At 38.5% G+C, this 13,138-nt stretch overlaps 1 long non-coding RNA gene across 1 annotated transcript in view; it reads right to left on the reverse strand.

The window, feature by feature from the left end:
• Positions 1 to 4,879: 4,879 nt before the first annotated feature.
• The window catches only part of LOC148213559 (uncharacterized), a 29,990-nt gene continuing 21,731 nt past the window's right edge, over positions 4,880 to 13,138 (reverse strand). The window contains exon 4 of the long non-coding RNA XR_015794376.1: positions 4,880 to 5,652. This is a non-coding gene — a long non-coding RNA (uncharacterized LOC148213559). The remainder of the gene's footprint in view (positions 5,653 to 13,138) is intronic.

Genomic DNA, 13,138 nt, shown 5'->3' on the forward strand with positions numbered 1-13,138 from the left:
ATACACGCACACACACACATGGGAGACAGCACCAAAGGTGGATGAGAGTAAGACAAAGAAATAGGTGAGGCCAGGAAAAAAATAAAAGTAATTAAATCCAATTACTTGCCATCTATAGCCTAGTTTTTTCCTTCCATCTTATGACATGGAACAATTTTATGGCACCTTTAGGAAGAGATCTGTACACCTCTTTAATAGAGCAAGGGGAAGCAAGCAGTAAATCAGCCCCTTCATGTCTGTTATTAATCTTGAGAGAGTGAGAAAGAGATCATATGCCCAAGATTCACTTGCAGCTACTTTCCTGGGCCTGGATATTTCCCCCAAAGTATATAAACATGTATAGCTGTCCCTCTTTTCCTTTGGACTCAGTATCCACATCACCCAAAGCATGGTTTTCCTTCAATCATAGCATTTCACAGGAAGTCTCAGCCAATTATCACAAGCAATGAGTCAGCAGTCCCCTTAAGGATTAGTTTCCAAAGAAATAGAGTTTCTTTGTATCTCTCATCACGGTTACACAATTTTTCGGAGAAAAATGTACATGGAATCAATACTGAGGTATAGTTCTGGATATTAGAAACCAAACAAATTCACTATTGGCCATTTTAATGTTCATATATCTTGATTAATGTAAGGACAGCAGAAGTAACTGAGTATGATTACACCACTTTCTGTAAGTACATATGCATATACTGAATTGCTGTCTGACTATTGGGTTTTCTTGTGAAGGTTATTTCTTTTCTGTCGTCATATATACATGTTGAGGATTACTGGATAAGCTTTTTCAGCAGCTTTGCATACTAAAATATTCACTTTATTTTTAATCACAGAAATCCTGAAACATGAATCGGGTTCATTGATCATAGGTGTACCAAATAAATCACAATTAGCTGTGTTCATACAATACATTAAACACAAAACAGATCATCTTATTGTTTAGTGCAATGCATGAATTCTCTCATAAAGTGACATATGAAATCATGAAAATTTGTAAATCTACAAAAGTCGTGATGCTGTAGGATTTCAAACAGCAGTTTATCACCCCCATCTCCATTCACAAAGCAGCAGATTATAGAAATGTTTACATTTTGAGTCAGATGAAAGATATTCTACAATCATAAATTGTTTGGGATTGTGGAAAGAGAATGGGTAATAAAATTCTTTCTGGGTTTAACACTTGACTAGATAAGACGAAGCACCAGACCATTATTTTGCTTATTTACTGATTTCTACTGCTAATGCCACATGTTAAAAAAAAAAATCCAAAATGCTTACTGGATGTCATATTAAAACCTATAGAATAATCCAAATTACAATTTCTATAGATGTATCTGTTCTTGTGAGATAAATTCTTTATGGAATAAAGCTTACATAATTCAGATCCATTGGTGGGTCTGAATTTAAGTCTTTGATAGATAAAATGGTCTGTGGGTAGATAATTTCAACAACCAGGTGTTCTGTTTATTAGGCAAATTAAAGAGAGAGAGAGAGAAAAAAAAACAGCCATGAAGGGAATTTTAATTTAGTGTAGTAAATAATACTGTGATGGAATGCCTAATAGACCTTGGGAAAACAGAGGAGGCAGTGAGACAGTTAAGGGAGGAAACAGGGCCATTATAGAAGAAATTCTTGAATCTAGGGGACAGGGGAAGTATGAGAAAGAGACTCAGCATAACTTTGCCTTAATTATATTGGGTCTAGGTTGTGCAAGAGAATTACTTTGGTAGACTTTCAAGATTCTGCTACATTTCCTTACTTGCAATAATGATATTTCCAGAAATCCAAGTGGTTCTTGTTTCCTGAGTCTGCTGGCCTCACAGGGCTTGACATTAATTTTGAAAGTCTTCTTATCAAGAAGGCACCAGATCCTGCATTCTGGACCTAACGTGGCTTCTGATCCTTGGTAGAGCAATTGGCAGAGGTGTTATTGCAGCATTGGCAGCAGATAGGGACACATATCAACAGTTTGCACATGCCATATTGCAGTTAACTTGGTTTTTGGATCACAGTTTACCTCAACCAGGACTGGCCCTGCAGGCTGCTGCACTGCTGGCAATACTCTCTTCCCTCGGAAACCTGCTGGAGAACTGGGGAGGGGGGGATGACTCTAACTTTCACTGCCCAGTGTAAATTGTGCATGGCGGGCAAGCTGGCAGAGTTCCCTATGGATCAGACCAAGGCTGCATTTGTTGTCAGTCTTTTGAAAGGAGCAGCAGATGGGCAGAACCACTCACTAAAAGCAATGACACCTACTACACAGCTACTGCTTTTATGCAGAAGTTCAAAGGTGCCTTTTGATGACACTATCAGGAGAGCAACCATTAATCAGGAGATTTGAAAATTTCCACAAGGAGGAAATTACTATGCTGAGTATGTGCATAGTAGCAGATTTTCATTTTCATGCACTAGAATGATTTTTGCCTTGATCAACCAGTTTTGGGAAGGCTACTCTGATGAACTGAGCATGACAAGGCATACCCGAGACCTTGGAAGTAACATATGTCCTTCTAGAGGCACACATAATTGTCCATTCCACTGCATTTTGCACCAGCTGAAGCTTCTGGATACTCTTCAAGGGCAGCCCCATGTACAGCACATTATGGTAGTCCATTTGGGAGATGACCAGGATGTGCGAAACTGTGAGCAGAGCTTCATGATCCAGGAACAAGCACAACTGGCACACAACATGAAGTTGTGCAAAGGCCCTCCTGGCCACAACTGCCATCTGCTCCTTGAGGGGCAGGAGTTGTGAGTCCAGAAGAAACCCAAGTTGTGTACTGGGTCTGTTGGGGCAGTGCCACCCCATCCACTACCAAAGATGGTAAAGTCCCATATTCAGAGGTCCTGAAACCCAAAGCCACTCAGTCTTGCCAGGGTTCAGTTGAAGCCTGTTGTTCCCCATCCAGACACCTATAGCCTCCAGGCATTGGGACAGGACATCAACAGCATCACTTAGGATGCCAGGGGCAGAGAGGTACGTTGAGTATCATCAGCATACTACTACTAATATTTGCTTTACTGTATAGCATATCAACAGGACAATTAGCCTGACTAGTTTCCATGTGCAGAATTTGTGTATAACAAGTCTCTGCATTTCTGTTATTGGCATGTTTATAGATTCTGGATGGGAAGGTTAGAATATTTAGTTCACTGGAAAGGCTACTTTGACACAGAAAGATTATGGGAAGAACTGGTAGATATTTACACACCCTATATTATTTGCCAGTTCTATCTGAAATTTTCATACAGTACAAGCTTCATCCCCTGAACTCCTTCCTGCCACACCACAATTTGATCACCAGGAAGAAGAGAGCATCTTGTCCCCTGCTCTGCTTGCCTTGCAAGCTGCTCTTTGAAACTCAGATACTGAACAGGGGCGGGAGGGTTCTTCCATATCAGATTTATCCATTGATCTTGAGGAGAGTCCTGGCCCATCTTTATGGACTGGGAAGGTGGTGTCTCTGTGTATTCAATAGCAGAGATAAAGTCTGAAGGGGAAGGAAATGTGATGGATTGCTTAACAGACTTTGAGGACACAGAGGAGGCAGCAAGACAGTTAACAGAGGAAACAAGGCTGTTAGAAAAGAGATTCTTGAGTCCAGGGGAGGATGGAATCATGAAACAAAGACTCTAAACATAACTCCATCTTCATCACTCTAGGACAATGTTCTCTAAATAATAAACTATTATCGTTGGTTGCAGTCAGCCAGATGTTTAGACTGGATTTGGCATTTTTATCCACCTATTGAGTCCTTCCCAAGGACCTGGGATAGGCAGATGTTATTGTCTGATGGTGTTAAAGGTATTGCCACAGGATGGAAGCTGTTCCAAATAAAGCTGCCTTTTACAATTGACTGATGGTGGTCTTCAAGTGGTATTCCAGTTGTTTTGGGATTGCACCCAAGGTCCCTATTACTACTGGTACTATCTTTGCTTTCTTTTGCCACAGTCATTCTATTTCTATTTGCAGGTCTTTGTATTTTGTAATTTTCTCCAGTTCTTTCTCTTCTATTCTGCTGTCTCCAGGTATTGCAATGTCTACTATCCAGACTTTTTTGTCTTTCTTATCAACAATTGTTAAGTCTGGAGTGTTGTGTGGAAGGTGCTTGTCTGTTTAAATTCTAAAGTCCCAGAGCACTTTAGCTTCTTCATTTTCTGTTATTTTGTCTATTTTGTGGTCCCACCAGTTCTTGCTTGTGGGCAAATGATATTTCTTGCAGATACTCCAATACACCATTGTTGCTACTTTGTCATGCCGTTATTTGTAGTTAGTCTATACAATCTTCTTGCAGCAGCTGACTAGGTGGTCCACTGTTTCTTCAGCTTCTTTACAGAGGCAGCATTTGCTGTCTGTTGCTGGCTTCTCAATTCTGGCTTTGTATGCATTTGTTCTTAAGGTTTGGTCTTGTTCAGACAGAATTAGCTCCTCTGTCTTTTTCTTCAACTTTTCTGGTCTTAGCCATTGCCAGGTCTTCTTGTTATTTGCTTTGCCTGAAAGATTTTTTGTGCACTGGCCATGTAACACTGCCTTGCCATGCCTCTTTTCTATTTTTCATTTGGTCTTTCATTAGGCCAGTTTGGTTTCTTTAGTATTCAGTAAGCCTTCATGGTGTACTAGCTTCAGTGCATATTCTTCACTGTCCTTCAAATATTCTTCTAATGCCCTTTTTTCTTCTTCAACTGTCTCGGGTACTTGCAACATTCCATGCCCACCTACGCTCCTTGGTAAGTAGAATCTGTCAACATTGCTGCATGGATGAAGGGCATGATTCATTGTCATTATTTTTCTGGTCTTCCCATCCAGGGCTTCTAGTTCTGCTTGAGTCCAGTCCACTACTTGAGCTGTGTATCTAATGACTTGGAATTGCCCAGGTGTTAATTGCCTTGATGGTGTTTCCTCCACTGAGTTTGGAGTTTAAGATCTTCTTCACTCTCATGATGTATTGACTACTAACCTTTTTCTTGACTTCAGTGTGCTTGATGTTGTCAGCTTGAAGGGTGCCCAGATATTTGTAGTGATCTTCTTCATCCAGGCTGTTGATGTTATTTCCATAAGGCATCTTGATTCCTTCAGTTTTCACTACTTTTCCCTTGCTGATGGTAAGGGTGGCACATTTGTCTGGTCCAAACTCCATTATAATATCTTGGCTTTATATTTGGACAGTGTTGAGCAGCAATTCCATTTCAGATGGTGTTTTTCCATACAGCTTCAGATCGTCCATGTAAAGGAGGTGGGATAACCTGGCAGATGTTTTTGATGTTTGATAGCCATGGCCTGACTTGTTCAGAATTGTTGGAGGAATCAATGCAATGACAAACAGTAGTGGTGATAGCGAGTCTTAGTATAAAAGACTACTATAGACCTAGTATAAAAATAAAAATATTATTTGTAGTACTATTAGTGAAAATAGTGTTTATTAAATTATTTTCATATAATAAATGTTTGGTAGTCGAACAATCTGAAACTTCATGATGGTGTCAATGAGCTGAAGAGTTTGAGGACCTCTGCTCTAGACATAAGTTGTGCAGGAAAATGATTTTGGTAGGTTTTCAACTTTCTGTTACGTTGTCCTCCTAGTGATAAAGATCTTTCCAGAAGTCTACGTGGTTCTTGTTTCCTGGGCTTGCCAGCCTTGCAGGTCTTGATAAACACTGTATTAAGAAAAGGAAAAAAGAACAATTTCTTTAAAAATGTGGATTGAAGTCTGGCTTAGTAAAATTTAGATTTAGGGTAAAGATATTGAAATCAATAGGACAAACTCCATTTATTCCAATAGGTTTGCTTGAAGGGAGAGAGAAAGAAGGAAACAAAATAGGGACCATTTACAAAGGACAAAACATTTTGAAAAAATATCACAGAAGAACAAATTCACTTCCATTTCATTGCCAAGAAAACCACAAGTCAAGTTCAGCTCAAAGGAGTGTTTATTTTAAAATTTGAAACTGCATTAAGGAGAGTGATCCTCCATTTAAATATACTAACTTTACTCCATTAGATATACAAAACATTTTTTTAATGAAGAAACATACTTTCTCTTTTTCCAGCAGAAACAGCAAAGAAGAAAACAAGAGACAGAAAGAGTGCCAGAATCCTACTAATAATAACTGTTTGCCCTTCCTTACCCACTGGATTCCTTCTTGTTTTAAGAGATAAAGTAATTATTAGGAGGGGTTACCAAATCTAGATTGCAAAACTCCAAACAACCACTAGATGGTAGCAAATAAATGAAGAAAATGCTGGTCCTTATTTGCCATATATTAGGCCTATAGATTTATGTAGTTCAGATATGCTCCCCAAATATTAGGCTGTGCATGCTGTAAAAATAATTTAGAAAAAGTGCTTTGGGCTACACATGAGCTGAACACATGTCTGCTATTCGATAAAGTAGTCTGTCCCTTTTCTGGTTTCTATGCAAGCTGCTTTAAATTTTGCATTAACTTTAATGAGTAGATTCCTTAAAGCAGCCCCAACTACTTTTTAGGATCATTGAAAGCCTGAAATAGGATAGGCTGCTTAGTCAAAATGCTAATAAAACTGGATCTTGACTGCCCAGCTTTGAAAATCAAAATCTTTAATAAACAGCAGAAAGGTGCTGAACTCATTTGAGGTCCAAAGCACTTTTTCTGAATTATTTCTGAAGCATGCACAGCTTAGTAATTATCTGTGAACATGGAAAAAAAATTAAACATATTATTGGCCATGGCAAAGCTTAGTGATAGCATGTTTGTATACAGAAGATTCCTAACATCTTCAGGCAGGTCTAGAAAATGGATAATTGCTGCTGTGATGTATGTCGATCTGTAAAACAGCCTGCAGCTGTCTATATATCATAGTGATCTGGCTAGATAGTAAAATGACTTTATATAAAGCAGGTTTGTAAGGTTTAGCATTTGCAGATGAGGTATTGTGTGTATAGTATGTACCTGATGTACAAAGAAAAACAGGTCATGTCCCTCTTTTCTTTCCCTGGTATTTTCATCAATAAGACAATAAATAAATCAGTAAATAAACACAACAAAAGAGAGGGAAACATCAGAAAAATATTAATTCAAAACCATGCAGGTATGTACTTATTAATTATATAATAATAGCATCGTATAACTGAGTGAAAGATGGAAAACATCTAGGAGAAAGAGAAGTGCTTTATTGAAAGGCCGGGTAAAAGACAATTAAGAGAATGATGTTTTCTTTTACCGGCCTTTCAATAAGGTGCTTCTTTTTCTCCTAGATGGAACCAGTGCACAATGAAAAGGATGTTGGTGATTTCTATCTTCATTTTGTTTCTTCTTGTTTTGTGTTTCAGTATGCAAACATTGCCTTATGAAAATTCTTTGACCGTGTATGCTGCAATATATGAAGTACACAGTCAACTCTCTCTCTCCCTCTCCCTCTCTCTCTGTGAGTGAGTGTGTGCGCATCTGTATTTTTATATGTATAGGTATAGGTATCTATATCCATATCTATCATCTATATGCATGCACACACATACACATACACACAGTTTTTCTAAGATTTTAAAGTAGCAGATTAGCATCCTGCCCAGTTGCACTCATATTTGATGGTTGGTTGCCTCCAAACCCAGTTCTATTGGTACTTACTGCTTTTTTTTTTTTTTATAAGGGCACATAATGGATTTGTCTGTGAGGTGTCCATGGAGAACAGTCAAGCACACCTCAGCATCTGCCAGAGCAAGTGATTTGCTTATGCAATATATTATAACAATGCAACATAAATATTTAATTTAAGAGAGAAGACAAGAGACGTAAAAGAAAACCATGAAACCGTTGGACACAAAGGAACAGGGAGATATATTTAGTCATGGAAGATGAGGTGGGGTCAAGGCTAACCCAATCATTATTTAGAATGAAATAGGTGTCTCAGGCAACGGTGGTTTGGGGACAGCAGCATAGCTGAGGTCCTGGCCGTTCTCTTTTAGAAGCTGGAAGCTCTTTATTTGCAACTGTTCCAGGCAAGTCTCCATGTAGAGGGTCCTAGATGAAAAGGGAAGCATGTTTACTTTTAATCCTGCCATTGAAAGGGCTAAAGATGAGTTGGAAAGTGCATGCTATGAGTGTAAAAGTCCCAAGGTAAATCTCTGGCAACTTTACATAGGACTAGACGTATCCTTTTTAAAAAACTGGAGAGCTTCTGCTTGTCACTGTTTGCGAGGGCAGGGCTCTTATGTTACAACTGCAAAAACCTAGTGACCAATCATGTCAGCAACATTAGGCAGATAGACAGTTTGATTCAGTAAATGGAGTTTCATCTTGTAACTTTTAGTTCATTGCTTTCAGTGGAAATAATTTGTCATTATTTGTCAACTTTGCTGAATGTTTACTATACAATTTACTGAGTCCCTCTCTTTTTCCTTCTGACTTCTCTGAGCAAATGAGCAGCAGATCCAATTCCACAGTATTTGTTTCGGTGTCTGCCTGTGGGTGTACATGTGTTAAACATTGTTCTTTAATTTACTGAGGTCTTTGTCACGTATTTTCTAGACATAACTAATGTTATCTATCCTAACAGTCCTTTCTCCTTTGGCACAACACTGGTTGCTCCCTCACGTGGGATACTGGTTTGTGATCACATGCTTGTGTGCATGCTTGTGTGTGTTTAAATCTGAGTTCATGCAATTTGTGCTGAGACCGAGAAGTGCTCCTTCAGTTTATCTTGTTTTTCACAAGGTATCAATCAAGCATGGGTGAACTCCAGCTGTCCTGGAGTTCAGCATAAGTATAATCCACATTCGCCTATGAAAGCTTTATCACAGTTATCTGATTCTTCTATTCCTTAAGACAAAGACCCCGCCCCCTTTTTTTTGGGTAGCAACAGCAGCAGCAGCAGCAGCAGCAGCAGCAGCAGCAGCACAATTATAAAAATAAATAACAATATAGAAATGATACAAAGAAAGAGTTCCTATCTATTTATTTTTATATAAGCACATTCCTTCCAAAGTATAGAATTAACTGCTCTCCTTTCCATGCTGTATAACATAACTCTGTAAAATATAAACAAGATTAGAATAAGCCTCTGCTTCACTGATTAGAACTCAGGGTTATCAGCATCCTCTTAGCCATTTGGACAAACTGTGTTTATTGAACTCTGGGGTGAATATCTAAAGCTGAGAAATTGCATAATTTCCTATGACTCTTCATTTTTAAAATTCCACATAGTTAATCAAGCTGAGATACTGCTGAATTATTTTTTTCTTCTTTTTCTTCTTTCTTTTCAGGCAACTCTTACGCATTTAGGTGAGGCTCTGATCTCTGAATGGACTGCCAAGGATTGCACTTCAATTAAGGGTATGGCCAAAATAAAAATTAAATGAATTTAATTTACATATCCTATTGAATATTGTTTTGTGTATTTAATAATTTCCATAATCTGTCACTGTCATGTCAAAATTGTAGTTTGATTACCACTTTTAGAAGGCTTAGGGAGGATACATTCCAAACTTTTTGGGTAAATGTTAAATTTTGGAACATTTTGGGTAAATGTTCTTATACCCAGACTATACATTATCTTTCATACTAGCTATAACAATGCTGTTTTTTAACTCAGAAATAAGTATGGAGGATTTGGTCTGTATTTTGATGTCTAATGGCACAAGACTAATGTAGGGGAAGAAGGGAAGTTGCTCCTGAGTTGAGCTCCATGTCTATGCACTTTTCTTGGCAACCATAGAAGTGGTTTATTATCTTCTTCTATCATTATCTTCTATTAGGATATTTTTCTCAACTTCCAGGTCTAGACTACAGCCCTGGGGTTGCGAGTGTTCTCCCATTTAAGTACTGTTGAAGTCTGATCCTACATAGCTTTTGGAGATCAGACAAGGCCAGCTAAGAGCTGCCACTCACTGGAGGCTGGAGGAAACATGTAGGAGGACTTAATCTTTGCCTTTATCTATCGTTTGTTTAGGCAAAGATCTTTTTTTCCCTCCACAATAAAATTGCAACCAACCCTCTTGCACAGCTTGGGTCCACCTGGAAGGCTTTGCCTGTTCTCTAATTATCACCCATCAGCCGTTCCATCTGACTGTAACAAAGGCAGATGCAGATACAGAAACCAAAGCACTTTCAGTCTTTTTCAGAAGCCGATAATGTAAAGAAAGGGAAATTACATGTAACGTTGTCTAAGTTAAGGAAAATTGTGAATATAAACTTACCCAGTAGTTCTTTTAAAAAATTAGATAGATAATTAAATAGATAGATTACATGAAGGGCTGTGATACGGACATGAGCCAGGGTTAGAATAAGCCCCAAGTCCCAGTCAGAAACCCAGGCATTTCCTGCCTCTTGTTCTGCCCCATAGCAGGAGGAATCCAATCAGAAGTATCTGAACTTATTACAAATAAGAAACTCCACTCTATTCTGGCAGTGGTTATTATTTAAATAGAATATTTCCCAAGGAATCTGGACTGTTGAGATCATGCTCTGGAAAAAAATGATGACATACCTCTGTTGTAACCCTTAGGAATATACCAGTTGAATACCTGAAGCAGAGACAGATGTGGGTGCAGGATCTCCGTTCACGCAGTACGGATTTAGGTTATTCAAATTCTTTTGCTTAAATCTGAGCCAGGCTGAGTCAAACTCTAACATCATCTGTCTCTGACAGATAGAAGACATGAATGGAGTGCCAAAAGAAGGATATAGGAAAAACTACATCTCTTCCACAACAGCATTTTTTTTTTAACCAGAACAGAGGAATGCTGTTTTCCTGGGTTGAATTTTCTTCCTGTAAGCTTAGCTCCGCTGTGACAGGGAAACTCACACACTCATGCACAATCCTTTGAATGAGTGAAATACAAACTGTTTCTAAGGAAGACTGTCAGAAGAAATAGACTGTCTGGGGATTTATAAATATCCATGATAGATTTATTATGCAAAGAGTGTATGAGTCTCAGGGGCTCACTCAGTTTCAGTATTTAAAAGTACAAAGTACAAGACATCCATTTGGAAATGTACAGGACAAGACAGCGCTTTGATTGTTTCCTTTGCAAGTCATAATTTTTATATTACAAAACAGGAAATACCTGCATGTTCAAACTTGTGCTCTTTCTCAGCTGAATGAATCTATATGTTGCTGTATCTCTTTTATTTGCTTATTTGCTTCAGATGAAATTAAGTATTGAAGTAGTGGGAATTAGGTTCTGAAATGAATGAAGCAGCCAATAAGACATCCCTTGGGACTTACAAAATGTTTGCAAGGGACATACCTACTGTCCTTGCACTGTAATGTCGATAGGTTGACTTGAGAGTTGTTTTTTTAAAAGATCCTAAGAGAAGAGAATGATAATTTTTTAGTATTGCAGGAAATACCAGGACCGTAGGCTAGATCTGGAAGTGAAAAAAACTATCCCTTAAGAAGACCATGGCAAATCACTTCCAGTTTCTTGCCATGAAAGCTACATGAAGGTGTCCATGGAGTCACTGGGATTTGAGCTTGACTCCAAGAAGACTACCTAGTAGGAGGTGGAAAAATTCAAAGAACTGAAAGAATTCTTGGGGTTTATATTTTAAGTAGTTATTTTTACTGCCTGAAATGGAAAGTATACATCAGTTGATCATTTCAAATACTGAATGTAACTTTGTATAGGATCTGGGGAAATTACCCTGATTGCCCCCAAAAGGGCCTTATGACTAGAAACTGCATATACAGTTGGTCTTTGTTTAACAACCACTCATTCAGCAACCATTCAAACTTAGGACGGCGCTGAATGAGTGGTAGTTATGACCGGATCTCATACTTACAGCAGGTGCAGTGTCCCCACAATTTGTGTCCTTCCTTGCCAGCTTCCCAGAAGCAAATTCAATGGGGAAGCTGGCAGGAAGTCAGAAGTCGTGGTCACTTGAGGTCCTCACTTAACAGTGGCAACCAGGATGGCTGGAACTACTGTCATTAAGTGTTGTAGTCATGTTATGACTACATCACTTAACGATGGAGTTTCTGGTCCCAATTTGCATTGTTAATGGAGGACTACCTGTAATACATTGCAAGTGATATGGCACTCACTCAAGCAGCATTCCCCTGTATTCTTCCGGAGGACTGGGAAAGGAATGGCAGATGTGGAAAAGAGAAATAGCATAAGACTTGGGAATGGGGGCTAGGATCTTGGCTAAACTTCTCTCATAGAAAGTGACCTCTAGCATCTCTAACCTAGTACAATACAGATGTGTTGGGTGTCAACTCTGGAAAAACCCCAGTCAGCTTGGCCATACTGATAGAGCTATGTAGAGCTTTGTCTTTATTGTTTTCAGTAAAGCTTCACACTTAGGTCCGATAGTGTTTTTAGGAGATCCATCCAAAAGTGATAAGAAATATTTAAAAGGTAGGTATAGAAATATTTTTTCTTAGGGACTCTGATTATTCAAGATAAAATTGTGTTAATGTTGATTTCTTTTTAAAAAAATGTAATTAGAATTAAAGATGTCCTTAACACAATCTATTAATTTCATTCTTCACCAATAAAGTGGGACCTGCAACACTTATAAATGAAGTATTCCAGTTGAGGATTCCAGCCAGCCAGCCACTCTTCTTCCAGGATGCTCTCTTCAATTGTTTCTTTCTTCTCTCCAATTTCCCTGTTCCTTCAGCAGTCAGGCAGAGCCCTCTGAACATGCTAACTCCTTGCTGGCTTGGTTCTTCCTCCTTCCCTCCTTAAAGATTTGGGCATAATTTTGTAAAGGCTGGACTTTTCCCAAGACTTCTGAGACCTCCCTCTCATGTTTGAATGATGCCCACCTTGGCTACATCAGGACAGGCATTCAGAGGATGAACCTGCAGTTAGTATACAGAACAAGCATGTGATGCTACAAGGCATTGCAGCTTTTCTTTTGGTAAGACTATCCCATTCATTAATATTTCCTGAATAACATAATGAATACCATCTGTCCCAGTTACGTGACTGAAACCAGATACTAGGAACTGAAATGTAACTCGTAAAATTATTTCAAATGTGTCTCAAGAGTGAAGAAAATTCTTTTTTTTTTTTTTTTAAGACTTCATCTGCAGAATAGTTCAGGATAATTTACATTGCTTTTTCTCAGAAAAAAAAAATGTCTGATCAGTATATTCTAACTGAATCTACATAATGATAAAAACAATTATTCATCTAAGGAATATATATGTAGTTTA

The sequence above is a fragment of the Python bivittatus genome, unplaced genomic scaffold (genome assembly GCF_059951505.1).
Source record: "Python bivittatus isolate LINGU-HERP-01145 unplaced genomic scaffold, Pbiv_v1 ctg000980_np1212, whole genome shotgun sequence".
Lineage (NCBI taxonomy): Eukaryota > Metazoa > Chordata > Lepidosauria > Squamata > Pythonidae > Python > Python bivittatus.